Raw genomic sequence first — 27,879 nt, forward strand, 5'->3', positions numbered from 1 at the left:
ATTCTACAGCTCAGACATTCTTTTCTCAGCTCAAACATTCTTTTCTTTCTCTCCCTCCTCTCTCAGCTGTGGGGAGAACATTTCCCTCCCACCACAGGCACTGAGACAATGGCAGACGGAGGCATCAAGGTTAGTTTGAACTCCCAGCTAGTTATCTTTCTGATGTAGCTGGTGTATCTCCTACAGAACTCTGTACCTTCTCCAGAGGGACTTCAGTACTGAGAGAGACTTTATGTTCCCTCCTGTGTCAACTGATCTGTTTAATTTTTTACATGATTTGAAAGATTGGTTGAAAAGGCTATTGAAAATAGTATTTGGTTTTTTTTAAAGCAAAGGTCATTTTCTTCCCTTCTAACCAAGTGTCAGGTGGGGCAGGGCAAAGGTGGTGCAACTCTCCCAAACTCCACTCATAAAATAACCTTTGACCATGTGAGCTCTGAAAATGAGACACCACTCATGATAGATAGTGTAGATACTCAAACTATGATTGCATGCCATTTTTCCCTAGCATTTACCTCAAACAGCTAACAGCAAAACTACAGCAGCCTTATCTTTAGTAGGACTTGAACATGGGCTAGTTTATACAGGTTTGCTCAAAACATATTTAAAATGCACTTTTTTTTCTTTGTGAAGACAAGGCTATGGGGATTGTCTACACTAGAGTTTTTACTCAAGTTCATTTATTACCAGTCAATTTGAGGGAACTAACATGTCTCTAAAGGCTTCTCTAGACTCTCCCCAAACATTTGTTTCAGGTTGAGCCCTGTGAACATATGAGGGAAGGCGAGAATGGGGGAGGCAAAGGGACCTATGACCTGGTGAGGAGAAGAAGACAGAGAGCAGAAGAGAGCTGCTAGATCAGTTTCAGGAGGAGTAGGTGAACTACGGTGGAAGTCAGCAGAAGAGTAAATGTGGGAGAGGAGAATGTATTTGTTGAGGGAGGAGAAAGACCCCACACTATTTAGTTTTCTGATTTTATTTGAGAGATCAGAAATTATTTCTGACTTCCCCATCCCACAAATCATTTGCTGGTTGCAGTTATCTAATTGTGAGCCCCAGATCTACCCCTTATTTTGGGCACCAGCTGCCAATGTTGCAAAGGTGCCTGATACACTGTATGGTCCTGTGGAAAAAAACACTGTATGACTAAAGACTATCATAACGCAGAAGCACAAGCAGGCTGAATTAAGGTTGCACAATTATTGTGATTCTTTTAATTAGTTTTGGGTGTAATTGAGTCTGCAGATTTATTGGTGGAAAAAGAGGATTTCGTGTAGTGCAGTGAATGGCTCATACTCCTTCAAGGAAGTTAGGAAATGTATAAACTTCACTTACTAAAGTGGTATTTTGTTTGAAAACAGGCAGACTTTGTTGAAGCTTTTAGTAAGAAATGTGAAATACAGGAAGAAAGATTAAATTCTCTGCAAACCCTAACTCAAACTTTAACTAACACAATACTCATCAGGGAGAATACGAACCTAGAATATCTTATTAAATAATAACTTGAGAATTTTGCTCTTCCATAATCATGTTGTGATTGATTCCCAAGTTACTTTCAAATATATATGGTAAGTATCTTTGATTTTACCAAAGAGAAGTAGTCATTATTATCCTAGACTTATTTTCTTCCACATACAGTATCGTCTTTGAGTGAGTTGATCCTATATGAAGTTCTCTTGGTTAGCAGCACTGTGCGTTTCTACTCATGTTGGAAGTACTAACAAAAATGGAGCATTTTTCCCTGGGACACTATTTCCTCTGGACTGTGACTAGGCTTTAAATGTATGTATGCAAGATAGAATTAAAATCACTGAGGACCAGCTCATTTTAATTCCCTGCAGTGTCTTGCCACACATTGTTTCACCTGCATGAGTTTTTACTTTCCAAAAAAGAAATTTTGCCTCTTCAGGTTGATTTCTCTGTATTGTTCTCCTGCAAGTCTAGAGTCAAATTTCACGGTAATGCTTAAGACTTTTTAATTAGGCACATTCAACTTTCTACAGTTATTGAAGAAAAACCATGTCATGTTTCTTAAAATTGTCTGCCAGGAAAATGGATTACTAAGGAGATGCATTAGTGGGTCCATAGGTCAGGCTGTGATTTTTTTTTTAATTATTATTTCCTGTGATGAGACCTTTACAGCTTTTATACTTATTTTGGAAAAAATCAAAACCAAATTATTTCATACTTTCTGTGAATTTTGGGGGAACTCTTTCAAGTAAGGTTTCCAGCTTTTGCTGGGAGTGTTATTGGGTGGTATTTTCTGGATGGGGACACCTCTGTTCTCCCCTCGCTCACCTCCATTAATCCATATTCATTAAGGGGGGACTGGTGGTTCTCCCTCCAGGTTAATGAACAGACTGCGGTGAGCCACCGATTCCCTTCAAAGCTGCTCTGTCTCCCTTGATCCACTGAAAGGAGGATGGAGCCAGGATTCCCAGAGGCAGGGAAACTCCTGCCTCAAATCCACAAAGAAGCCTACCCATTGTTCTGGCTTCCTCCCTGAGCCTGAAGGCAGGCTAGGGGAGCATAATAAGCAGGCCTTGTGGAGGCACCAACATGGCTACTGAAACCGCTGATGATCCACAACAGAATTAACACATGCAGGACCCTTGTGAGCAGTGGAGTTCATATCTCCACTTTATAAACAGCTGTGCTTCCTCTTTCCCTGCCCCTGGGTGCACAGCAGGTGGACAGAACCTGTTTTAATAATTTACCTAATTAGTTCTATATGTTTTGAGGGTAAGAATAACAGATATCCCTGTGGCCCTGCCTCCACTGTGACCTTACTCCCTTCAACTCCCCCTCTAAGGTGAAAGAGGAAAATCTGCTTGTGCCATCTTCAGGATGTGCTCCTCAAGTGGCTCTCTGGGGAGTAACCAGATCCCCCCATTTTTACTAAGTAATAATCTCACAAGAATACCAGGTTTTGGTTCAGAGAGAGAACAGAGCTATCCGACCACACGCTGAGAGAGCTAATTAAACAGATCACACATTATTCCAGAAAATTTACCATTCTGGTCAGACAATAAAAATGAAAATTCTAAAAATTAACTCTTATATACTCTTATATCAGTGTAAATGAGAGCAGAAATTGAGATAAGTATGGAGAAAGTACCCTGAAGTCAGTCTGGATTTCCACTGGTGTAACTGAGCAAAAATTGGCCCTAATTAATCAGTCATATATAAAAATTAATATATTAACAGGGTGTCAATCCAACATCTAGTTTTGCACCAACAATTATCTGTGGGTATAAAATTCAGGACACAGTTAATTTGGGATATTAATGATTGGCTTCAGACGTGTGCCTGATTTCTGAGCACTATCAGGTAGGTTCAAATCTAAATCCACTCCAAATTTTGGGCTCTAGATGAGGTTTTTGCAGCAAAGACTGTATTTCTAGAGTGCCTAGCACAGTGGCACCTCAGCCCTCAATTTGTGCACCAGGTAATACCTCAATACAACAAATAATAGTAATAAAGTCAATCTTTAAATATTTGGCCTTGTTTTTTCATAAAATCAGAACAGTCCCATGTTAGACTGACTCTCAACTACGTAATGTTTTAAAAGTCAGCTTTTTTAAACTGAAATAGCAACAATGACTGCTCTCCAAAGCCTTTATTCAATGTTTTCCTATATTTAAAACAAAATCTTGGTATATAATTTCTCAACCTAAATCTCATCCCAGAGACAACTGTCATTGTAAATCTAAACTTTGAAAACTGGTGACACCACCTGAGCTATATTTTTCTAACTATGAATTCTCTTTTCACTCCCATTAGTTTTACACTGGTTTTACTCCATTGACTTCTGTAGACTTACTTCTGATATACCCTGGTGTAACTGAGACAAGAATCATGGCTCAGTGGTTTTGCTTTGCAAGGTTTCTTCCACTGGAGTTCTATGCTATAAGAACCCCCTAAGTGTGTGGTTCCAGGGACTGCCATAGGTTGGAGATGTTGCCAGCATGATTTCAACACAGACACCTCTGCCTTTAGCAGTACTGAGAGATCCACTGAATTTGAAGTCTGAACCTGTTCTGTGGCGTGTGGGGAAGGGTATCGCGTTCGTGATCCTCACAAAGTTCTCCATCCTGACAGGGTGCAGGTTCTTTGTTTGGTTGGGGGCGGGGGAGGTTGTTTGGTTTGTTTGTTTTTTGCAAGACACAGTCTGGCCGGCTCATTGAGATGTTAAGATTTGGCTTGAAGAATTAGAAAGCGACATTTGTCACTTTGGGAAGAATGCAACACTGGTTGGGTGAAGTAAAACAAGTTCTAAAGTACTGCATTTGTTTGCTTATTGGCAATGTATTTATTTCAAGGGCTGGAAATGCCATAATTAGTCCCAGAATTGGCTTAATTCTATAAGTGATTAATTAACTTTGTACTCTGGTCCATTAGCAGGAAATCTGATAGCCCCTAGAGAAAGCTGGTCACTGTGTGACCCAGAAAATGTTACAGTATGAACAGCTCTAACTGTTAATTACTTGGTTAGAATTATTTTCATTCCCATTAACTCTTCCTTTAAACTGTATTAGAGCACTGCTTTGTCGATCGAAGAGGATGGCCACAGAATACTGCTGAATATGTTAAGTGTCAGAGGCTGTGTTCGATCATGTTCATTAACAAAACCATCATTAAAAATAAAAATTCAAGCTCACCAAATGTTCATAAAACATTCCAACCCCCCCACCCCAAAGTAACATTCCCCTATCCACCTAACGTATCACATCAATGCCGGAAGAAAAAACACTGCCTATGTTTAGTTGATTGGCATTGTCATCCCTTTTCTCTTTATGACAGGATGGTTTGTGGATGTGGCTGGAGCCGAAGCCTATAGTATTCACTAGAGGGACTCCCATTGACTTAAATAGCCTTTGGGTCAGGTGAGTGGATTTTATAAATGTTTACAGCAATGGTTAGCTGTTAATCTGAAACTTCCCTTGTAAGAAAAAAATGTAATAACAGTTACATACTTGTCATCTATGAATAATAAAGCACAGGACAGCCCACTCGCTACATTTATCAATTTCTCATGGAAAAATATTCATCTATCACTAATTTTTCTAACAGACATCTCCCAGCCACCCACCTAAGATGGTGGTACCACAGGGTCTGGGTTTTCAGAAAAGATGGCTGCTTCTGTTGAATTCATTGGGAGTAGTGGGTGCTGGCCCCAGTGAAACTTATGCCTGTAGTTGGTGTGGCTCATCTCTTTATTTAACATGAAAGTGTGACAGTATTACGGGCTGCATCCATCCCCTTATACGGAATTGTGAGCTGCTCTGTGGACAAGGGACCACTACTGTTAGGCATTTGAGAGGGTGAAACTAGCAACAAGACCATTATGAGGGAATAGTAACTACTGTACAAAACTGTCAAATGGCATAAAGGCTTCATTTGATCAAATGGATTTCCAGCGGAGATAAGGAATTGTGTGGCCTTGTAGCCTGACAGTTCGGGGATAGTCTAAAATTTATTTGAACATAAAAACAGTTTCAGTTCATTGTGGAGTTTCGGTGAGATGCGGGAGAGTTTAGCTGGGGGAAGAACGTAAAATGACTTGTTGATGCATTGACTCAAAAAGCCTTAATAGTTTCAAGGATCACCATTTTGGAAGCAAAGAAGTGGGATCCTCTCAAGAGGCCTAATGTCACAGACTCCAAACCTATTGGCTGGGAAAGCTATTCTGGTGTTTTCCTGCAAAAATGCTACATCATTGTCAGATTTCCTGTAAAAACAAGGACCAGGCTGTATCAAATAGCTGTAGAAGATGATGTCTAAACACCACCAAAGCTGGTGAATCATCAGCAGGTGTCAATGTTCTCTGAGTCATCACTGTTGCAGTGCCTCAGAATGGAAACAAAGGGTGTCGTGCTGCTGGAGGAACTGTCTTGAGTGAGATACATAACGGAAGACATGACTATAGCTGTGTGAAAATTACATACTGTTTTCCCTTCGATCTCAATACTACTGTATATTGGACTGTGTGCCAGACAGTCCAGAAAAGTAATTTACATGGAAAGTACACATTTGTGCAACACTACACAATAAGGCCTTGGTCCTGCAAACCCTTGTCTCTAGGCATGTGAGTAGTTCCATTAATTTCATTGGGGCTACACATATGCTTAAAACTAAGCACCTCTCTAAGGGTTTTCAGGATCATAGCCCACTAAATTAGCTTTGTAAGTAATTGTCCCCAACCCTGAATTCCATCTAAAGGAATGCCCTGCTGCTTAGAGAAAAATAAAACGTATAGTACGTGGCTTAGAGAGAAGAGACGTTACATAAAATGTCTAAACCCATAAAGATACATTGAACTATTGTAACAATGCATTTTTTCTATAAAAGACTGACGTGTGAATAAGGTTTGCAATAAATTTGTAAATGTTATATTGAATTATTTGATCAATAAGTGATGGTATAATTGAAAAGTATATTTTAATACATAGGCCACATGGGGGCAAAAATAAGTTTTATGTACAACTTTAACTGTTACATTTTCTGAATTCTGAATGCTTAATAATATAATACCTTAATGTCACAAGCTATATTAAATATAGTTAAATTTTAACTGTGCCCAGTAGCATCTTCCTCCTTTCTTTAACATTTTTAAATGAATGAAGCAGCAGATATGTGCAAGGAATGCCATTTGGTAATATTAACTTCTGCTCACTTTTCAGCTCTGGTGCCATAATTGAAAATCTTTTAATATCTAAATAAAATTATTATTTTAAAGAATATCGGCTATACTATTTCATCTAATAGTACATGAGTTAAATTGTAGCACCTTAGCATGCACTTACATGATGGTACCAATAGAGAGAGCTATAATGACCTCTCTCTCATACACACACACACGATAGGGCATCTGTCCCACACAAGGCCTGGAAAAGTTAAGGTGGCTAGGGGGACCTATTAACTGCCTAGGCTGTACCTGGAGGAGCATCCAGGGAGCAAGGACTGATTAGAGATGAGGATCAGGTGGACAGGAACAGGAGGGACCTGTATAAAGCCCAGCAGCTGAGAGCAGAAAGTGGCTGCAGTGAGGAAAAAGTAATTATTCTCAAAGCAAGAGAAGATAAGGTAGGAAGTAGTCCACAGATACAGAAGTCTAACAATATTCTTTACTTTACCTTTTTAAATTTCATTATTGTTTGACCTTTGAAACCGACACTGATATACACAGTTATAATACTGTGCAAATAAGACTCTTAATTTACCTTTCAAACTCAGCAAGAATGCCCCACAGCTCATGCCAATATTGACTTTTAAAATATCCAAGGTCAATATTGTGATATATCAAATCACCAATCATATGAAAAACACCACAGTATTTTTTTTTCCAGTATTCATCAATAAGTAAACAGCAGAGTTAACTTTTTATAATCACAAGTTACCTCTCTGTGGATCTTGGAAGATAGTTCTGCAATAAATGTAATGCTTCAGGGAGGCTGTAATCTGTTTATGATGAAGCCCCTCATTATCAATTATCTAGGTCAGCTGCAAAGGTAAAACGGATAGATTGTATTCCTCTCAGTAAGCATACTTACACCCGCTGTTGCGATTACTTTGGCACTTCAGACCACATTCATTGGCATCACGTGTTTTTGGAGAATAGGGTATCTAAGGCCCACTAAAGGGGATAAATGTTACTTCATTGTAGCAACTTTTTCTGAGAACATAAGAGCGGCCATACTGAATCAGACCAATAGTCCATCTAGCCCAGTATCCTGTCTCTGAAAGTGGCCAATGCCATATAAATTAGAGGGAATGAAGAGAACAGGGCAATTTCTAGTGATCCATCCCCTGTCAGTCTTAGCTTCTGGCAGTTGGAGACTTAGGGACACCAGGTGCATAGGTTTATGTCCCTGACCCTCTTGGCTAATAGCCATTGATGGACCCAACCTCCATGAACTTATCTAATTCTTTTTTAAACCAATTATACTTTTGGCTTTCATAATATCCCATTACAATGAATTCCACAGGTTGACTGTGTTGTGTGAAGTACAGTGTTTTTAAATCTGCTGCCTCTTAATATAATGGGATTCCCCCTAGCTCTTGTGTGGTATGAAAGGGTAAATAACGCTTCCCTACTCACTTTTTCCACACCAGTCATGATTTTATAGACTTCTATTATATTACCCCCCTCCCCCAGTTCTTTGTATTCTAAGATGATCAGACTGTCTCTTTAATTTCTTTTCTTAAGGAAGCTGTTCCATACCTATAATCATTTTCACTGCCCTTCTCTGCACTTTTTCCAGTTTCAGCTTTTTTTTTTTTTTTTTTTAGATAAGGCAACCAGCACTGCTACAGTATTCAAGTGGGAGTACCATGGATTTATATAGCGGCATTATTATCCTGTTTTATTATCTATCCCTTTGCTAATACTTCCTAACATTGTTAGCTTTTTTCGACTACGGCTGCACCTTGACTGGCTGTTTTCAGGAATCTATTCATAAAGACTCCATGAGACTTTCTTGAATGGTAACAGCTAATTTAGATCCCATCATTTTTAATGTATAGTTGGGAGTATTTTTTTTCCAGTGTGCACTACTTGGCACTTAACATAGAATTTCCTCTGCCATTTTGTTGCCCAATCAACCAGTTTTGGGATATCCTCTTGTAACTCTTAGTTAAGTCTAAAGCAGACTGCAATCTTGAGTAATTTTGGGTCCTCAGGAAATTTTGACACTTCACTGTTTTTACCATTTTTCAAGACCATTTATGAATATGTTGCATAGCACTGGTCCCAGGACAGATCTTTGTGGAGGACCCTGCTATTTACCTCTCTCCGTTGTGAAAACTGACCATTTATTCCTACCCTTGGTTTCCTGTTATTCAGTACTTGTTTTTATCCTCATTCAGTATGTGATTCCAGCATTATTTTTTGCTCACCATACAAATCCTGTGCAGATTTTTTAAAAAAATCAACTTCCTCATGGATATTTTCAAGTTGTTGCACAAATATTAATTGAATGATCTTTATAATTTCCTTGTGAGAGTAAATTGCATTATCCCAGTGTTACAGCTGGGAAATGGAAAGAGAGAGAGATTAAGGTCAAAATTGTCAGAAGAGTCTGCTAGCGTGGGGTGCCAAATTGGACACAAATTGGATTTTTTGGAGTATTTAGCATTTCTATAACAACTTTCTATGTTCAGAGCAGAGCTCCCATTTACTTCAGTTGCAGCTGTGAGTGCTCATCAACACTTCTGAAAATCAGACCCAGGGATCTGAAGTCAGGCACCCAGAAAATGAAGAACAGAAAACTAGTGGCCAGTTGTGAAAAGCTTGATTTAAAGTGACTTGCCAGCATCACTTAGGAACTTTCTGGCAGAGGCAGGGATAGAATCCAATTCTCCAGGACAGCTGTCATCACAGGAACATACTTTGTCTTCTGCAATTCTGTTCCTCGCTCATGAAATACCTTCCAACTTCTGCAACAAATGAGGCTGGGGTCTAATTAACAGCCTCCTTCACTAAACAACCCTGTTTCATCCCCAGAGCAGGTCTATCTTGTACACTGGATGAGTCAGAGGTCCTGTGTGATCATGTAATGAAAGACTACCATAATGCATACTCACAAAGGGGTACCTTAAGGTTGCATAAGCAACCTTAATTCTAGTATTTTCTAACTTGTGTGTTTGACTTTGCAACTTTCATATTCTTGTAATGCAGGATTTTTTGGAAGTAATATATACTGTTCTGATAAAGCTTGGATTTGTTAGCTTTTCAGACTTGCTACAAACCCCCACCCCTTTTTTTTTTCTAGATCTTTGGAGTAGGTGGGTTGAGGGGTTTTGAGGCATGGCTGAGATATTTGGATTAGTGTTTATTGGTGGCTATTTTTGAGGTAAATTAGAAGTTTATTATATGGGTCCATTTGTGGTTTAGAATTTGATTATACATTTTTGTTACTGAGAAGTACAGAGAATTATAGTATATACAAGTGACCCACAATGAAAATGCCAGAGGACCAAAAGAGGACAGCTGCTTAACAACACAATTACAGAGTAGGCATGAGCAGGAAATGAAAACAATGTATGCCATTGAAACTGTGCCCAGCTTAAAGTGCTAATTAAATATTCCTGCTACAATGATAAAATAAGTTGTAAAGGAGTAGTTAAACATATCCAGTAGGGTTAAATTTTCAGAGTGCTGGAAACTCCCACTTTTATTTAAAGGCACCCATAGAAATGAATTATTTTGTCATTAACTTCATTGGGAGCACGATCAGTGCAAAAGAAAATTCTAAGGGTCGGTCAGTATTTGGCAATTACGCAATGAAGATTCTGATTAGCTGCTGTTCTATCAGTTCTACTAGTTGATTGACTGCAGTAGTAGTTAATATAGGGTTAATATGTGCCTTCAATTAGATTGTTAGATTCACTGGCAAGTATTTAAGAACAGGACAACCAGCCAATGAAAAGAGAGAGACTCTCTGAAAGCTTCTGCTAAAGAAGAAGAATGGTCTTTTCTTGCTAATCCCAGATGATAGAATGTGTGTGTTTCTTGAGAAGAAAGTGGGCCTGTAATTTGCAGGTGCAATTTTATGGGTGCAAATAAATCTAGACTCAACTTAAGTTTCTTACTCTTTTTGAAGTGCCTTGAGATCTGTCTGCTTTTGGTTTTTACACAATTAAGTGCAATGTATTAGTATTTAAAAAACACTGCTGGTAGCAGTTCACCCTTTGAGCAGATGTGGCTATCACTGAAAGTGTATGTTGTGCATTCATTTACTCTGTGCAAACTCTTGTTAATGTTGCAATTTTGTTATTTTAATCAGAGCTGTCTTTGTTCAATAGCGATGCCTTTATCTTAATCTTCAATCTTATAAACAGCATTATTAAGAAAGTTGCATATTTGTGAATAATTTTTTACTGCATGATACAGGTGGAGTGAAATTTCACTGTACCTCAACACTGCAAAACTGTCAGACAAGTTGCTGTAACTTGATAAGAAAATCTTATTGCTTGAGTGCATCTAAAATTTTTGGAACTACTTTTTACTACAGCCTATGGATGACTTGCCTTAGGCTGATGTTTACCCCAGTAATACTAAAAGATCAGGCTGTTACTGAATACCTTTTGCAACATTCAACAATTTATGAAGAATTAATTGATTCTTGGAAGGCAGAATGTATCTTTTATATTTGTATTACAATAGCAGTCAGAAGCCCAATTCAGGATGGTGGGCCTATTGTTCTAGGTGCTGCACATATATCTATGAAACCATGATCCTAGCCCCAATGAAATTAGCATGAGGGGCACAAGAAAAGTTACTACCAAAGATGCACAGCTCCTATATAGACTTGCAAAATAAAAGAATATTAAAAAATGTGCCAACTATCCTTATCCTGTGCTTTTAAACTAGTCTTTTTATAAACATCACAGCAAGGGTAAGTCCTTAAGAGAGATTTGAAGAAAAAGGGTAATGGCCTTATGGATCACTTCAGAAAGGGAGTTTCAAGCTTAAGGGGCACCACTAGGTATCCAGACGAAACAGGAAGGTTAGGATGACCACACAGATTGAATACACACCATCCCTGTCAAGGGAGGTAACACCGATCAGCCAGTGTTAAATAGCTAGAAAAAGCACACTGTGTCTCCATCCTAAACTGCCATAATATTGAATATTCTCTTCACTGTGGGGGGGCCTGGTCTACACTAGGGGGGGATCGATCTAGGTTACCCAACTTCAGCTACGTGAATAACGTAGCTGAAGTTGACATACTTAGATCTACTCATCGCGGTGTCTTCACTATGGTGAGTCGACTGCTGCCACTCCCCCATTGACTCTGCCTGCACCTCTCGCGGCGCTGTAGTACAGGAGTCGATGGGAGAGCACTCCGGGGTCAACTGATCGCGTCTAGACTAGATGTGATAAAATCAACCCCTGCTGGATCGATCACTGCCCGCCGATCTGGCAGGTAGTATAGACATACCCTTATAGGGGAAGAGCTGCCCCTCCCAACCCATCACATACATCCTGTTTTGATGAAAGAAGGAACTGCCCCATATCATTTTGCAGGAAGAGCTGTCTTTGGAGCCTCCTTGCAGGCCAGTTTTGTCAAGGAGGTATGTACGCTAAATGTTGCGGGGGGGAGAAGGGGAGAGAATCAAATTACGCTGTGTGAGAGTTATACAACCAGTAACTCTGTCACCGGTTGAGGGAGTGATTTACATAAGGAAACAATGGGAAAGATACTTAGTTTAAACAGTTTAAGCTAACTTCATAAACAAAAAAGTGTCTGTAAAAGGGGATCCACCAATTTAACTAAAATCTGAACAGCTTTCTCGTAGATAAGTAATCTAAGGCCTTATTACATCACCCCCAGAAAAATATAGAGATTATCCATTAACTGGTGGTTTTGCTGTCTTGTCATATCAGCTTTTCTGCATCTTTTTACAAATTTTAAGCTTATTCAAAGTAAAAGTTGTTGCACTGGCACTCTATTCAGGCATTTACCTATCAGTGACAGAATGGCTGTCTGCTGCCGTCTTGGGGTCTATTTCTGCATTCAGTCACAGGTAGATGAGGTTGATTGTCCTAAGTGCATATTTGGCAGCATGAACAGTTTATTCTGCAAGGTCATTAAACCTTGGACATTTTGAACTTAATGTGACACACAGAAAAACCGCAATGCTTTGCAAAGACTGATTTTTTTTTTGCAAGCGTATTTGGACATCTTTCTTTAAAACTTTTACTAAGGAATTTCGTGTCTTGCAAAAATAGATTTCAGATGATAAATATCCAGAATGGCAGGAGTTTGGGCTTTCATAAAAATCACCACATTTTTCAGTTTGCAATACTGCAAGGGAAAAGTAGAAATTAAAATAAAGATTCTCTAAGTTAGTATTTCTCTGACAACTGATCTCCTGCATAAACAGTGTTGTGCTTAGAAAATGTTTTGGTAAAATGCCAGCTTGTGACAGAATCCTCTTGGAAACCAACACAGCTATGGGGGGGGTGGAGGGGAGAGGTGTTGTGTTCCATTAAAAAGTTGTAATCTTGATACTCTGCTACCTACAGTACATTCTATTGGTTTTTCAATTTTTTTCCAGAAAAACATGATCCACATTTATTCTGAACACCCCAAAATTAAAATATTTAAAGCAAGAAGCGGCTAAGTCTAGGACACACCTTTTCATCACCCATTCAAAAACAAAGCTCACCTTTGATTTAGCAGTGGATGTGTATTATATTTCATTGTTCTAAAGGACACAAACTTAGGCAGCTTTCCTTTTCTATGACTTCATGAGAAACTTGAAGTCAATTTGTCAAAATATAGGTCTGATTCATATAATTTCTATATTGTTCCCACAAACAGAAGTTCAGAGTTCCATTTTACATTAGGTGGCTCCTGTATATGCTAATGGCTACTTTGATGTTGTCTACTATGGTGTGAGTATAGCTAAAGTGGTGGGGTGGATGCTATTTTAATTTACCATCTCCTATCAGCTACTTTTTATCTGATTAAGCACTGCAAAATAAGCTTAGGGAGACTTCTGCTTGGTACATCCACACTTCACCATTTGTACTTCCCACCCATCCAACCCCCCCCCCCAGCACCTTGGGCCCCAATCTTGCAAAGAATTAAGCACATGATTAACTGTATGCAGTCTCATTGCAAACTGTTTGTAGGATCAATACTTCGATGTAGAAGTGGAATGAAATGTTTTGGAGAATGCCAGTTCTGTACAATTTAAAGTAATTTGCCAATGAAAGCCAAGATCCTGAAAACACGTGATATCGATGTGATGCTTTAAAGTTAAAGCATTTTCAGGATCAGTACCATAATGTTTTCTGGCCAACTTGCACAAAGGGTGGCATGTTCAAAAGTGTTTAAAGTTGGAGCATATTGTGTAAGAACAGGAAGAATTTTACATAGTAAACTCTACTATTTCTTGTCTCAGACATTTCTCCATTCAGACAATGAATGAATTTGTGGAGTCAAACAAATTTCCATAAAGGTAAAATATTTTTATTTTTGAATTACTGGAGTGGAAAATTGCAAGCCTTTAAACATTTATGAGTAAAGATGTAAGGTCCCACAGTCTCATACAACATTCATGATGTGAAATCATATTTACTCTACTTGTTAAATTTGCTTAAAGTGCCCACTATGATCTATTTGCCAGAATGTGTGTACTCACTCCCCCTGCAAAAAAAAGTCCTTTCAATGCCTGAGTGTTGACATACCAAGGAAAGATAGGATTTCTGAATATTGTTTTCTTGTCCTTACCAGTATAGGATAAAATCTGATTGTGTGTTTCAGGAAAGCACTTTCAGTTATTCAAGCCAGCTTAAATTTGTAGAACACCAATTAGACACATAGTAATAACGTGTTGTCTTGTATTAATTGCAGCTGACACCTTAAGATAAGATTTTGTATCAAGAGCAAAGAACATGGGAGCAAAGATATTTATTCAATTTAATAACAAGGTCATTTGAAATCAATTTTGAATGATTAATGCTTGATTTTGTTGGGAGGAGGCGAGGAATTAAAGGATTTTCAATAAGAAAGAAATATCAGTCAAAGAAGTCTTACCTCTCTTTGGCATGGAGCACAATATTTTATATTCTATTAATAACTTCAGCCTCATGTATGGTAATCATTTTGTGTAGCATTCAGTCTGACATTATTAATATTCAGCACAGTGCTCAAAAGAAAAGTCAAAGGAAGGAAAACAAACTTTAAAAGCCAAATCATTTTTTAAAAGAAATGACATTCTACTTTGAAAAAGTCAGAGCAATAATTATATTAATTTCATTTTATCATGAAGTTATTCATTTCAACCTTTTATCTAGCACAGTAGAATAATCTGAAGTGAATGAGTCTTTAAAGTGGACAACATTGTTCTGTTAAGTGATATAACCCATTTCCTGCACATTATATTGTTTCAACTAAAGGATCAAGAATCAAATTTAACTTCCCATTAAGAGGTCCATATTTCTGAAGTGACAGAAGAGATGAGTGTTTGTTCATCAAACGGGCAAATGTGCTTTATTTCAGACCAACCTTACCTTACTGGTGACATTGTAATTCTATTTTAGAGAGCTTTAATCAGATTTTCTATTTAATAAAATTTACTGCTCAAGAAAAATAGTAGATTGACAACTCTGGTCATTGTTGCCAGTTTCTTGGATCGCTTGGAGAATCTTTTAAAGGAGTATGCTAAATTTCACCTGGTCTTGCATTAAGACATTCTTTCTCAGATTCCATGCCACACCAGAAGTCAAACCACGTGTGCTTAAAAAGTTCATAGCCTTTCCTTTTAAACCCTTTTGACAAAACTGAGCTGAGTTTCAAGTTAGTAACATCATCAAGAGATCTGTGTGACTTCTGCTTAATGTTTAAATTACAGAAATTTGTGGTATGCACGGAACTATATACACACTGTAAACAGGACCCCTGCCCCCAAAACCTTGCAGTTTAAGGCCCCAGTCCTGCACTTACACAAATGTAACTTTACACACTGTGTCCTCCCAGCCTAGTTAAATTTTGTGCAGCTCCAGATCACAAGTTGTAAAATTATTATTGTATCTGACATTCATATAGCATCGTTCATCCATAGATCCCAAAGCACTTTTCAGATTGTCAGTGATTTTGCTATATTCTCATAAAATGTACAGATTGAAATGATTTTATAATCTGATGGGCTCTTGCTTAATGTAGCTGTAGAAATATAAATGTATGAATTTTGTTCCTTATTTTTTCCAGTAATTATGGGGATCAAATGCACTATTCCCAAATACACCAGAACATTATGTATGATGGCTAAAAAGCCATGAAGATGAGATTCCCAAAAATATTTATACTGTATTCATGTGTTTTTTCTGCTACCCATGTTGGAAGACTGTTTTCCCCACTGTTTACACTGTATATTGTGGATGAAGCCATAATGTCTAGATACATTGTTTTCACCCAGGTGCTCTATCAGTGACAAGATTAATGTTTCTGAACTTTCTTTGTGTTTAAAATTGAGGGTATCCTGTTATAAGATTAAGGCCGTGAAAAAACAATGTTTTTCCTGATCAGTAATTACCAAATTATTATTTATGGGAATTGTTACTGCTTGTGAGTGCCAACACACAAGCTTTCAGCAGCATGGCTACACATCACTAAAATTTTGTTCCCTTTGACTATTATGACACAAATCCATATGCTTTACATTATATCATCCCACTGCAGTAACATACACTACAATATGTTCTGCTACCAAAATCCTCTTTCAATATTCATTGTTCTGCAGATGTTTTCCTCTGAAATAAGGAGTAAAATGGGACTCAGAACCTAAATAGGTTTAGTGGTTTTGGGACAGTCCTATTAGAGTTGCAGCACAGCAATTAAGCCATCTTTATGCTTCTTTGCCTGTGGGCTACTATAGAGGTCACAATGGTTCTCCAGCCTAAATAAATTAGTTCTAACCTATGCTCTAATTTTTACCACTTACCCACCAGCAGCATAAGGCACTATCAGGCATAAGCTAGGGGCAAGCCCCCAACATGCAAGCTAGAGCTTGAGAGGGGAACTCAGAAGTCAGCCTGTGGCCATCTTTCTTAGTTCATGCACCAGAGATTTGTCCTCCGGCTGAAACCAGGACTTTTAGATCCCCTTTACACCACTCCACTCCCTTTACCTGATAAAGGGACCAGAGAGTACATGAAGATCTCCAATAATAGCAGCAAATAGGCAATGCTTCCTTTAGTTGATGATACTTCCTTTGGGGCTAGGTAGGACAGAGTTGTTGGACCAGTAAATTGTGCAGTCAATCATTTGAGTAAATATCAGTAGGAATGTAACTAGGGCTTTTTGAAAGATGTCCACTGGAAGTGTTTTAATGGAAAATGTAGGGGTTTGACTACATATTTTGGGGGGAAGTGTCTGCTCTCTGTGGAGAATTGACTTTTTGTCAAACCAAACACCACTTTGTTTTAGAACATTTCCAGTTTGCATTAGTACATAAAAGTAAATCTGCTGTGCTGTTCCATTTCTTAGAAGTTTTTAAGGTCAGGCTTGACAAAGCCCTGGCTGGGATGATTTAGTTGGGGACTGGTCCTGCTTTGAGCAGGGGGTTGGACTAGATGACCTCCTGAGGTCCCTTCCATCCCTGATATTTTATGATTCTAAGAGCCTTGGAAACCTCTTTCTATTCACAACCCTTGGATTTGATTAAGCCTATCAGAGGTGCCAACTAGGGTTGTAATTTTTTTTCCCCCATAGGAAGACCCGGACAGAGACCAAATCATTTTGTTTAGACCACTCATAGACCATCATATGTTTCAGTCACTATCACTCTTGATGGGATTCAAACCAAAGGCAGAATGCCCCATATGCAGTAACTCATACCCTACTCTTCAGTCACTTCAAAATTATTGTGGAAAGAAAACCCACTCATCCTTTCCCAATTTCTTTAAATATTTTTAGACCCCTTGAGTTTCCTCTTGTATATAAGTATTAAGATTTCCCTTCAGCTCACTTCCTACAGTATCGTTAATGAACACTGAGGAATAACATTAAAAAAGCAAGGTAGTCGAAATTCTTCAACATTGTGGAAGCATATACATTTTTGAATAATTACTACATAGAAGGTGAAACCTAAATCTTCCAAATAAAACTTTTAACTTCACAAAATTAGTTATAACTTTTCAGTCAGCAAGGGAGGCTCAGAAACCTAAACGCTACATATGAAAGATTGCTTCCACGTAAAAACATCATCTTAGATATTCCAATTACGCACACTAGTCCAGAGTGGTGATACAAATAGAAAAAAATATGATTTGGTTTTTATTTGTGTAAGCACTACAATGTCCTGGGTACTTTCCATACAATCAAGGCACAGTCCCTGCTGGAGCTCACGCACTAAGAGGAGGTTTAGAGGAATGGATGTAAAATGGTTAAAATGATGTTTGGCCACCCCTTGGCAAAATGAGGCTAATGCGTGTGTGGTTAATATTGTGTTTTTTACATAGTTTAACTTTTTGGAAGAAAAATGCTAGAAATGGGGACTATTTATCCTTGGCATCTGTCTTCTGAAGAAACCTACACAGTAATGCTGTGGTATATGGGTTATGATTCCCTCTGCTGCAGTGCATGAATACAAGGAAGCACAGACTATCTTACAAGCAATGGGCACTATTCTTGGATGTATGGTTTCTGATGCATTTGTGCAAGAAAGGTTTTTTGTTTTTTGGGGTTTTTTTGCTTCATACCTTCTTAGTGTCTATTTCACTCTTGTAGAGACAATTCCAGATGCTTTTACTCAAAAGATGTTTCTTAATAGAAAAATCAATAAAGTTAAACAATACTCAGAGGAAAATAATCACAGGTTAACGCTGAAATATTTGTTTGACTGGGAAATGATGCCTCTTATTTTTCCACTGCACCAAGCTAGCTTTGCCAAATTCTGACCTCTTAGCATTTAAGGCTAGATCTTCAACGGCTATAATGAGGTGTAGCTTCATTGACTTCAGTATTGAGGATCTGGCACATAAATTGTCAAACATACCAAACTAGGTACAAAATCTACATGCTTGTCCTTAATCATGTTGACTGATACCAAAATGTTACTTGCCAGCTGAACAAAAAATTACTGTGGTCTAATACATAACTAGTATTTTGCAAGGATGTTCTCGTTGACACATCTTGTCTTTTCTTGTTGGTTTCTTCTACCTGAGATTTTTCCCAGTGTATAATCCTATAGTTTATAGCTGAATCACTGATTGCCAGAGACAACTCTCAAAATGGATTAAGTTCTGTGTGGTTGATCATTTCAGCTAGAAACAATTTTGTCCTGCTAAAAAGCCAGGAAGTCACATCTGTCACAAGCAGCTAACTATTGTACCTGAAGTAAAACACTTTCCTATTCCCTCTGCAAATTCTGAGATGATATAAACAGTCCAGTCACACTTCTCTCCCTATGCTTTTTCTGGCATAAGAACCCAGACTGTAGTAAATGAGGATTAATAAATCAGTAAAGGGCTTTCAACTGAATACTTTGGTAGCATTTTGTGTTGTAAACAGATTTTCCTTGCTATACTCTTCAGGCTTAATTTAATATATTTTCCTTGCATTTTTTTAAACTCTCATTCCCAAAACCATTCTACACCACTGAATTCTCTTAACAAAAGGGACGAAACAGAAAAAGAGGATCAAAGAATATGTCATCAATATGATGACTTTAGCTCAGGTTTTAGGTGCTCTAATACCATGGTATTAACATGATAGAAATGCTTAGATAAATACTTATTTCTTTGATGTATTAGAATGATTTTTTTAATCACAGGCATTTATGTTGTCATACTAATTACGTATTTTTGAGGAAAACATACTTCAGTTAACCCTGACTCCAGGATCTGCATTTCCTTTCACCTGCATAGATTGTGGAGACAGTCCCAGTGGCAGAATATCTGGAAAAGAGCAATGTAAAGTGCCTGCAAACTCCTCTGCTAGGAAATCTACACCTAGTCAGCAAAGCCTTGACACTGGCCCAGGGTGAACAAGGCTGCTATTTCCAATTAAATCTGAAATTGTGAAAATATTTTTCCTTTTGCTATTAATTATGATTTCCAAGTCCCAAGTTTTTTTTTTAAAGTATTGATTTGCTTCTTTACAGCCTTACCTTGCACGCACGCTCTCGGTGTATGTCGGATTCTACCACTCTTATTCGTGCTGAGTAGTATTGTACTTCACAAGTCCCATTGGGCTAGATAGTGAACCCTTTACTCACAGTGGTAAACAGTTATTCCCCAAAATAGCCCCACTGCAGTCAGTGGAATTATCTATGGGACATGCTCTACTCTTACATGCATAATTACCATAGGGTGCTTGCATGAGGAAGTGAACGATAAACTTTTGCACAATGACATTTCCCAGAGTCCTGCAGAAGAATGATAATTGTAACCGTACTGTGTGGTTCTTTCACTGCAATTTTTTGAAAAGTAGCAAACATTTACAATTTACTGGTAATGTGTGTGAAAAGTATGACAGAATAAAACATGAGCATGTATCATAGCACCATCTTAACACTGATGTTGTGTATCTAAAATACCCACAAGCAGTGAACCATAATTCAGATTGAAGAATTAGTTGTGATACAGCACACATGCTGAGTAAGACAATATATTACAACATTAAGCAGCACAGTGATTGACCCCTCTTACTCTAGTCTCCATTATGGTTTATATCACCAATATGATTTAAAGCACCTAATTTATATCAGGCTCTTAATCTAAGTGGTGATCTTCATCTCTTTCCCCCTCTTCCCACACCAATACTTTGGCAAAATCCTGCCACCTTATACTCTTCATCACCCATAAAGTTCTCCCCTTTCTTACTGCACTTTATAGCCAAATAGCTAGTCCATATCTAATCTGCTGCCACAACTGCAACTGCTTCCTGGCCGGTCTTGTTGATACTAGCCTCCTTTTATGGTACTGCCAAAATCATTTTTATTACCTGTTGCTTTGACTATGTTCATATGCAGAGCAACAGAAAGCCTCAACCCTTTGCCCCTGAGTCACTCACTGGCTCCCTATTGTACTGTATATCAAGTTCAGATTTCTTGTCTTTGCCTTCAAGGCCCTATGCCATGCAAAACTACTTACATCTCTTGACTTGGTAGCCTTTCATAAGAACAGCCATACTGGGTCAGACCAAAGGTCCATCTAGCCCAGTATCCTGTCTTCCGACAGTGGCCAATGCCAGGTGCCCCAGAGGGAATGAACAGAATAGGTAATCAAGTGATCCATTCCCAGTTTCTGGCAAACAGAGGCAAGGGACACTATCCTTCCCATCCTGGCTAATAACCATAGATGGACCTATCCTCCATGAATTTATCTAGTTCTTTTTTTGAACCCTGTTATAGTCTTGGCCTTCACAACATCCTCTGGCATGTTACATCCAACTGTTCTGCTCTGCCAGCAGCGCTAACCTCAATACAGCCTTCATCGCCTTCTCCCAGAGAGATCTCTGCTCCTTTTTGCCATGCTTTCCCTCACTATTTAAACACCATCCTCAAATCAGTTCAATAAGGACGCATCTACACTGCACGCTTCTTTCAGTGGCATCTAGAATATGTAGTTGTAGCCTTTTACTGACACCCGCAGCAGTGTAGACATGGTGTGCTTTTCACTGCAGTGTTTAGCTACACCTATGCTACATGCTGCTGCTAGTGGTGTGTAGTGTAGACACAACCTTAATTATCTCCCTCATCCCTCAAAGCTCATACCTGCCACCAATTTTACTACAAGTGAGGATGATTAAAGTATTTTTAAAAATGCAGTCATCAAAATGAACAATAGTGTGGGTACTCATGAGTAAAACTATCTTCACGGCTAGTTCTAATGGTGGGCAAGGAGGGTGGTGCCAACTTCCAGGGGGAGTCAAACTGCTTTGCCACTTGGCATTTTTTGTGTGCTCTGCTCCTCATTGGGCTGGTCTATCTCTTTTTTTTTTGTGGCACAGGGGGTTCAACTGTTTGGGGGAGTGGGGGCAGAGCACCAAACATTTTCCATCCTCGCCTACAAAATGTGTAGGGTTGCTCCTGACTATAGTCTTATTACAACCCTTCAATCCCAGCACCTACCCATGTTTTGGTTGCTTGTGAGCTTTCAGAGCAAGGATTGTGCCAGCATTTATTGCTGTGGGGCCCCTAGGATATTTTTGCCTTCTCTAGTAAATAACATAAACAATGGGACCGAACTCCGAGTCGCCACATTCAAGGGGTTCAGATCTGGGTTCCAGTTTCAATCCAATGCAAAGATAAGCCTCAGATACAGAGTTTGGATCAGGAATGGAATTTACCCAAGTCTAGATATCTGGGTTCAGATTTGGAGTTCTGGTCCTTTTGCATCATTTACTTTATCATGAAATTGATTTTTGGCAATTTGGCATTACAGAAATAACTTGTGCTCCTTATTATGATTCCACTATATATGTTGCAGTGATGGTTTTTAATCACAGTAATAGGAAACTTTTTCCTTTATACTGACACTCATTTTGCTACAGTTGGCACATAATGCTGTAGTAAAATTTTGGTCTTCGAGAACTTTACTGGTCTTAGAGTTCAATATCCACGTATCCCTCATGTCTTTCTTCAAGAAACCTAAAGCATGTCAAAGCTTGATCCAACATTGATAATCCTTATCTACTAAAGAACGGAGACAAAGCCCAACCCAAACCTATTTTGGGTGAATAAACTATTCATCCAAAAATCTTCACCCAGCTCTACTTGCTACTCACTGATTCTTCAATTCCTATCTTCTGTTTGTAAGTGTAAATCAGAGGGGAAAGAAGGCACTTATTGCTTTATTTAGCTGATCAAATGCCACATTATAGATGTAAATTACCACAGCTGAAGAAAATATGCAAAAAAATGATTTTTCCATATGATTTGTCAAATGTTTACTTGCTGGACATTTTGACATTTCATTTTAGATTGAAGGAAATATTTTGTTTAATTTACAACAATTTTATCCCAAATTTTTGGTTCCGAAAAAAGTCATTTTCAGGTTGACCCAAACTGAATTTTTTTCCCCGATTTTTGTGGAACTTCCAGCAAGCTGACAAATCAGTTATTTGCCCAGGACTAGTAGCAAGAATGAAGAAAAAAATTCAGTAAACAAAATATTGAGGCAAATGTCAATTGTTAGGAGACATCCCCTCAGACTTTCAGTCTCAACTGATGGGAATATCAATACAAGCATTGAGCCTCGAGCATAACCAAAGCAGATGGCACTTCATGGTGATCAATATACTCTTATGGCTCCTGCGTCAGCCCTGCTATTAAATTCTCAGTGAATGACAGATGTGCTACTATCATAGCCCTTTCTCTGCAATGCCATTGACTCAATATGCTGCTCCTGCAGCCTGTTTTCCAGATGTAGAGTCATGATCTTGGATGGGATTCATCCTTTCAGAATAAACATTAACCGACAGGAAATTTTCTAGTGTGTCTCACTTTTAAAAAGGGGAAATGGCACTACAACATCATACAAAATCCATTTCCTTTTACTTTACAGATGTGAGAAGGAGGCAGTGTTCTGATCAGGATAATGGTGGAGCTTTACACTGAAAATATTTTGTGCTAGCACTTTAGTGAAAATCTATTAAAGTTTACAAAAACATGGAACTAAATCCTACAGCGTTAACAGCTTGGTATTGTCCCAGCTTGAAATGGTCATAGCAGACTTTGAACATTCTATGATTAATTCTGTAGTGACATTTGGAGCTGGGTAAGCCTATTCCACTAACTGTGGGAAAGCAGACAGACGTTTATGAAATGTTATAACCACCTATAACAATACACATTGATGGGGAAAAAGTTCAAAAGGGAGACAAAAAAACTGAATTAGTCCAAACAAGCCTACTGATGTAAGTCAAGGACTTTGTTAAAACCATGCCTCTTAAACAAGAGACATGTTGAACTAGCATTTAATAGACCAAAATTGGTGAACAAAATAATGAGATGGGCTATTCCACCCATTACTCACTTTTGGGGTCCTTAAAAGAAAAGAGACTCTGGGAGAAAAATTTGGCAGAGGATGTGAACACAACAATTACTAACTAAAAGAAAGGGAAGAAGCAAGCTTTGCCATCCTAGGTGCCATCTCGATGGGATCCACTGTAATACTTCAGGGCTGTCATCGCTCTAATCTGAAAAAATGTCCCAACCACTGACACACACACACACACCCTCTTTCCCATTTCTCTTTTTTCTTTCTATCTAACAGGAGTTTGGCTTAGGCAGCCAACACTACGTATTTTGCAACACTGCTGTAAGCCTGTTACTAGAGAGGTAGGAAATACCAATGCCCTTAATAAGTAAATACTGGTACAAGTCTGCCATATCTCAGAGTGGCTAATAAATATAAGACGTGCTGTGCCTGTGTTTCTCCATCAGCGAGATTGCAAGTGAAAGTCAACAAGAGAGAGAGGCTGAAATTTCTATTTTATTTTGTCTTGTCAGAAATGGGATCACACTTTAACAGAAACAACAACAGTTCCAGCCCAGTTCAACTAACTTTTTCTCTTTTTTTCCAAAAGGACAGTTAACCATCTTTAATATCAGCTAAAAGATTGTCAAATAGGGGCTATTTCCTCTTAAAAGCTCTCTCCAGCTAAAGGGAAAGGGAACAAGGAAAGTTAAGGTTTTTATTTTATTTAATATTTCATATTTCAAATGCTTTAGCTGTTTTGCCTTTTCTTTTCTGTATCTTTAATAAAAGGTTAAAAGATTTAATGTTTTTGCCATGATACAAAGCAGGTTGAGGTCTCTATACCAAACCTTGTTTAAAACTGTTTAATGTTGGACAGTTTCAGGATCACATTAACACCTTTGACTCTGGACCCATTTATTCCATCTAAATTAATACAACAGTTCATTCCTAATAGAGAAGTGAATACTGAAAAGACTTGGTTTGTTCTTACCTAGGTCTTACCTCATTTAACTCACAACATCCCTGATCCAAAACCCACTGAAGTTAATGAAAAGATTCACATTAACTTGAATAGGCTTTCGATCACAGCTGATATGTACATAGCTGCTACTTACCTTGAATAAAAATAGTAAATGCAATAGCCAAGTTTATTCGAGCCAATTCTACCCTCAAAGCGCCATCTGATTGGGGAGGTGGGTACATATAGAAGAGGTACCAGGAGTTCAAGGAGTATGTCAGGGGCGTGGGAGGAGGAGAATGAAAAAATTAGCTAGGACCCCCCACAGCAATTCTAAACACAAAATAGAAACTGTATTTAATGGTTTTCCTCCTATTTTCTCAAATCATAGGGGCATTTTTCATAGTGAAAAGATTACATATAGAGCCAGTGGAGAATTTTCCATGAAAACTTTATTTTAACTGAAAATTACTTTTGGATTGCATGGAAATTGTAAGCAAAAACATGGTTTTCATACAAAACTTTTTGGTATAATAAAAAAGCAATATTTGTTGTTAAAAAAAACACCCCAGAAACAATAAAGTCATACTATAATGGCAATAGTTCACTACAACATATGTATTGTGTTACCAACAGCTCATTAATGCACACCCTATGGTGATTTGCTGCTTTAATGGTGTTACCGTGCCCCTTACATTGATATGTTTTTGATAAGATGTAATTGGATTATTAAATACATTTAAATTTATTCCTAGTACATAATACTCAGGGCAGCCCTTTTCCAGTATAGCTCAGAGAGCCTGAACAAATTAAAGCTACAGCCAGAGTTACTCATTTCTGCCTCCATTAAACTCATATCACAAGAGAAACAATCACACCAGAAAACAAGAACGCCTCATTTGTTAGAGTCACTGAGAACTTGCAGGTATTCAAAGAAACAGATATTGTAAAACAAAAGACTCAGTATGATTTGGGGTCACGAGACCTTCTACCACTTCATGAAAATGATGCTGTATGGCTCTATGGAATGTGAAACCATGATTGCAAATAGTAGTGGAGTTACAAGTAGCAGCCCCATCATATGAGGTAGTCACCCCAGAGACACAGTCTAAACAAATAGGCAACACCTTCTCCAGATCCCAGAAAGGAATAAGATAAGGGGCACTAAGTCTGCCATTCTGTTTGAGAAGGGTTCAGACAATGAAGCCCCAGGACCTGGAACAACCAGAACAAGTGAACTTACCATCTCCTCACAGCAATAGATCTGATGTTGCAAGGGAGCACACAGGTCCAAGTCACAGTTCACTGCAGAAACTGAAAAAAACATTGTAAGTTTAGTTTGATTGGTTATAAGGTTTTTGTAATTGGGTGGCATATTAATGTTAGCTTTTTAAGTGTTTTTGTTAAGTTTTGGCTTGGAAGGGAAGATCTGGTATCCGGGACTGTGCCTTTAAAGGCTGAGCTTCCCAGATGGAGAGTCTGGATAGAGTACTGTGAAGCTCTTCTTGTTATGCCCAGCCAGCTGGAAATGGACACAGAATTAAGCAAAACTCTTTCAAGCATGGAATGATTGTTGAACACCACAGAATCCAAATGCTGAATCCAATGTGCTCTCACCTTGCTGAGGCTGGGCAGTTTATGCACTGCCCCTAGCTTTGGATCTTTTGGCATGCCTTTCAGGTGTAGACCTCAGGTCCAACACCCCTCCCAGCACTAAGGACCCCAAATGGTCCAATTGCCTAGAGCCTGAAACTAGTATGGCCATCCCCAAGCCTCCCCGGCAGCTTTTGCACATGCTCCAAAATCCCACCAAAGATTTTACCTTTTCAGTGGCACAAGACAATGAAAACCAACAAACACACAGACAGCCAATACAGGAGTCTAAACCCCATTGCTCTTGAACTTAGCTTGTGATACACAGATCTACACAAAATAATAAACACACCTATACACATTTTCCCTGCCTGAGTTTCCTCACCACTCTTGAGTTCTCAGGCTTAGATCAGAGTCACCTAAGAAATCCAGGGTACTTCTTCTCCTCTTGCCCTCCTGCACATGGCTTCTTAGCCAAAACATGGAATTATTTTTAATTCCTCTCTCTCTAAAATGGCTGATGAGAGATGGCTCTTTTATAACCTTCAGCCTCCTTTATCAGGTGATCAAAAGCCTCTACCAGGTGATCTGTTGCTTAGTTACCAGCCCAGATGAACAGACTACTACTTCTAGGTAGGAGCCAGCCTATTGTATAGGGTGGTTTCATTAGTGGGAGAGCACATAAGTTAACAACGCTTTATCATTAGCCCTATGCTGCTACCCCTTGGAACTCCAGTCCAACATGGAGGTAAAAGGACAAAAGACAAGGAAAACAAACCCTATATTCAACGTAAGGCTGCAGTCTGACAGATGCACAGAAAGAGCTCCCCCCTTCCCAACCAAAACACAGTTTCATAAGATATACATAGCTTCACCAAATTGTTACACCATGGATACATAATATTGTCTACCTACATTACTACAATTCCACATTACCCACCAATGCCTTTGATGTAGTCATAAAGAACGATATATGCGGGAGGGGGAGTTGTTTCTAATGCACAGTAATGACACAGATGTGACTGAGTGGAAGAGCTTGGCAGTGAAGATGCTAATTTCAAGAAAATCAAATTTTAAAGCAGGTGCTGGAGCTCTTCCTTCTCAGACTATTATAGCCTAGTTTTCCAGCAGATGTCACACTGAAGGCTTGACCACACAATCAAATAGTTACCATGTTGATCCATGATCCACATATTAACACTTTGAACAGGTCCCATTCATTGATGTTGGCCCTTTCTCATCCTTATGCTAGTAAAGGTATAAGAGGAGCAGGACAGACTGCAGCTGCTGGAAATATTTCAGTCATTAGGGGGAAAAGCAGAAACTGATACTAATCTGGAGAAAAAGCAACCAGCGGTATAGTAAAACACCAAATACCTGAATAACTGCTCTGAGATACATGCAATAGCAGCAGCAACACCACTTCCTCTATCATTGTCCAAGAATACTTTGTCTTGGCATATTTTACCACTGGTCGAATGAATGTGCTGGAAGGTCAAGATTCAGGTGCCTGTCCAAGGTTCTTTGGGTCACCTGAAATTCAGAATATTGCAGATGCAAGACTTTCTCAGTCTTCTTCAGTACATACTCCTTTTTTTTTGGTACCTGAGAGAAGTTTGTTGGTGTTTCCAGTTGCAAGGCAGGCAGACTGAGTGTAGCTGATTTTAGGGGCATGCTTGTGGTAGGAATTAATTAATGACCAAAATAAAGTGGTGTAAATGAGAAAAAGTGGAACTAGTTATTTCCAAATTGTCTTGGAAATGTACTTCAAATTATTTCAACCCATGGTAGAGTAATTGCTCTAGGGAAAAATATGCAGTCACATACCTTGCTAGGTCATGTAGGCATTGAGTATAAACTTTAAATTGGCTGTATTTAAATAATT

The 27,879-nt window shown here is 38.6% G+C and overlaps 1 long non-coding RNA gene across 1 annotated transcript in view; it reads right to left on the reverse strand.

Annotated features, from left to right (window-relative positions):
* The window catches only part of LOC141985880 (uncharacterized), a 175,554-nt gene that overhangs the window by 64,149 nt on the left and 83,526 nt on the right, over positions 1–27,879 (reverse strand). The window contains exon 2 of the long non-coding RNA XR_012639047.1: positions 25,645–25,715. This is a non-coding gene — a long non-coding RNA (uncharacterized LOC141985880). The remainder of the gene's footprint in view (positions 1–25,644; positions 25,716–27,879) is intronic.

The sequence above is a fragment of the Natator depressus genome, chromosome 4 (genome assembly GCF_965152275.1).
Source record: "Natator depressus isolate rNatDep1 chromosome 4, rNatDep2.hap1, whole genome shotgun sequence".
NCBI lineage: Eukaryota > Metazoa > Chordata > Testudines > Cheloniidae > Natator > Natator depressus.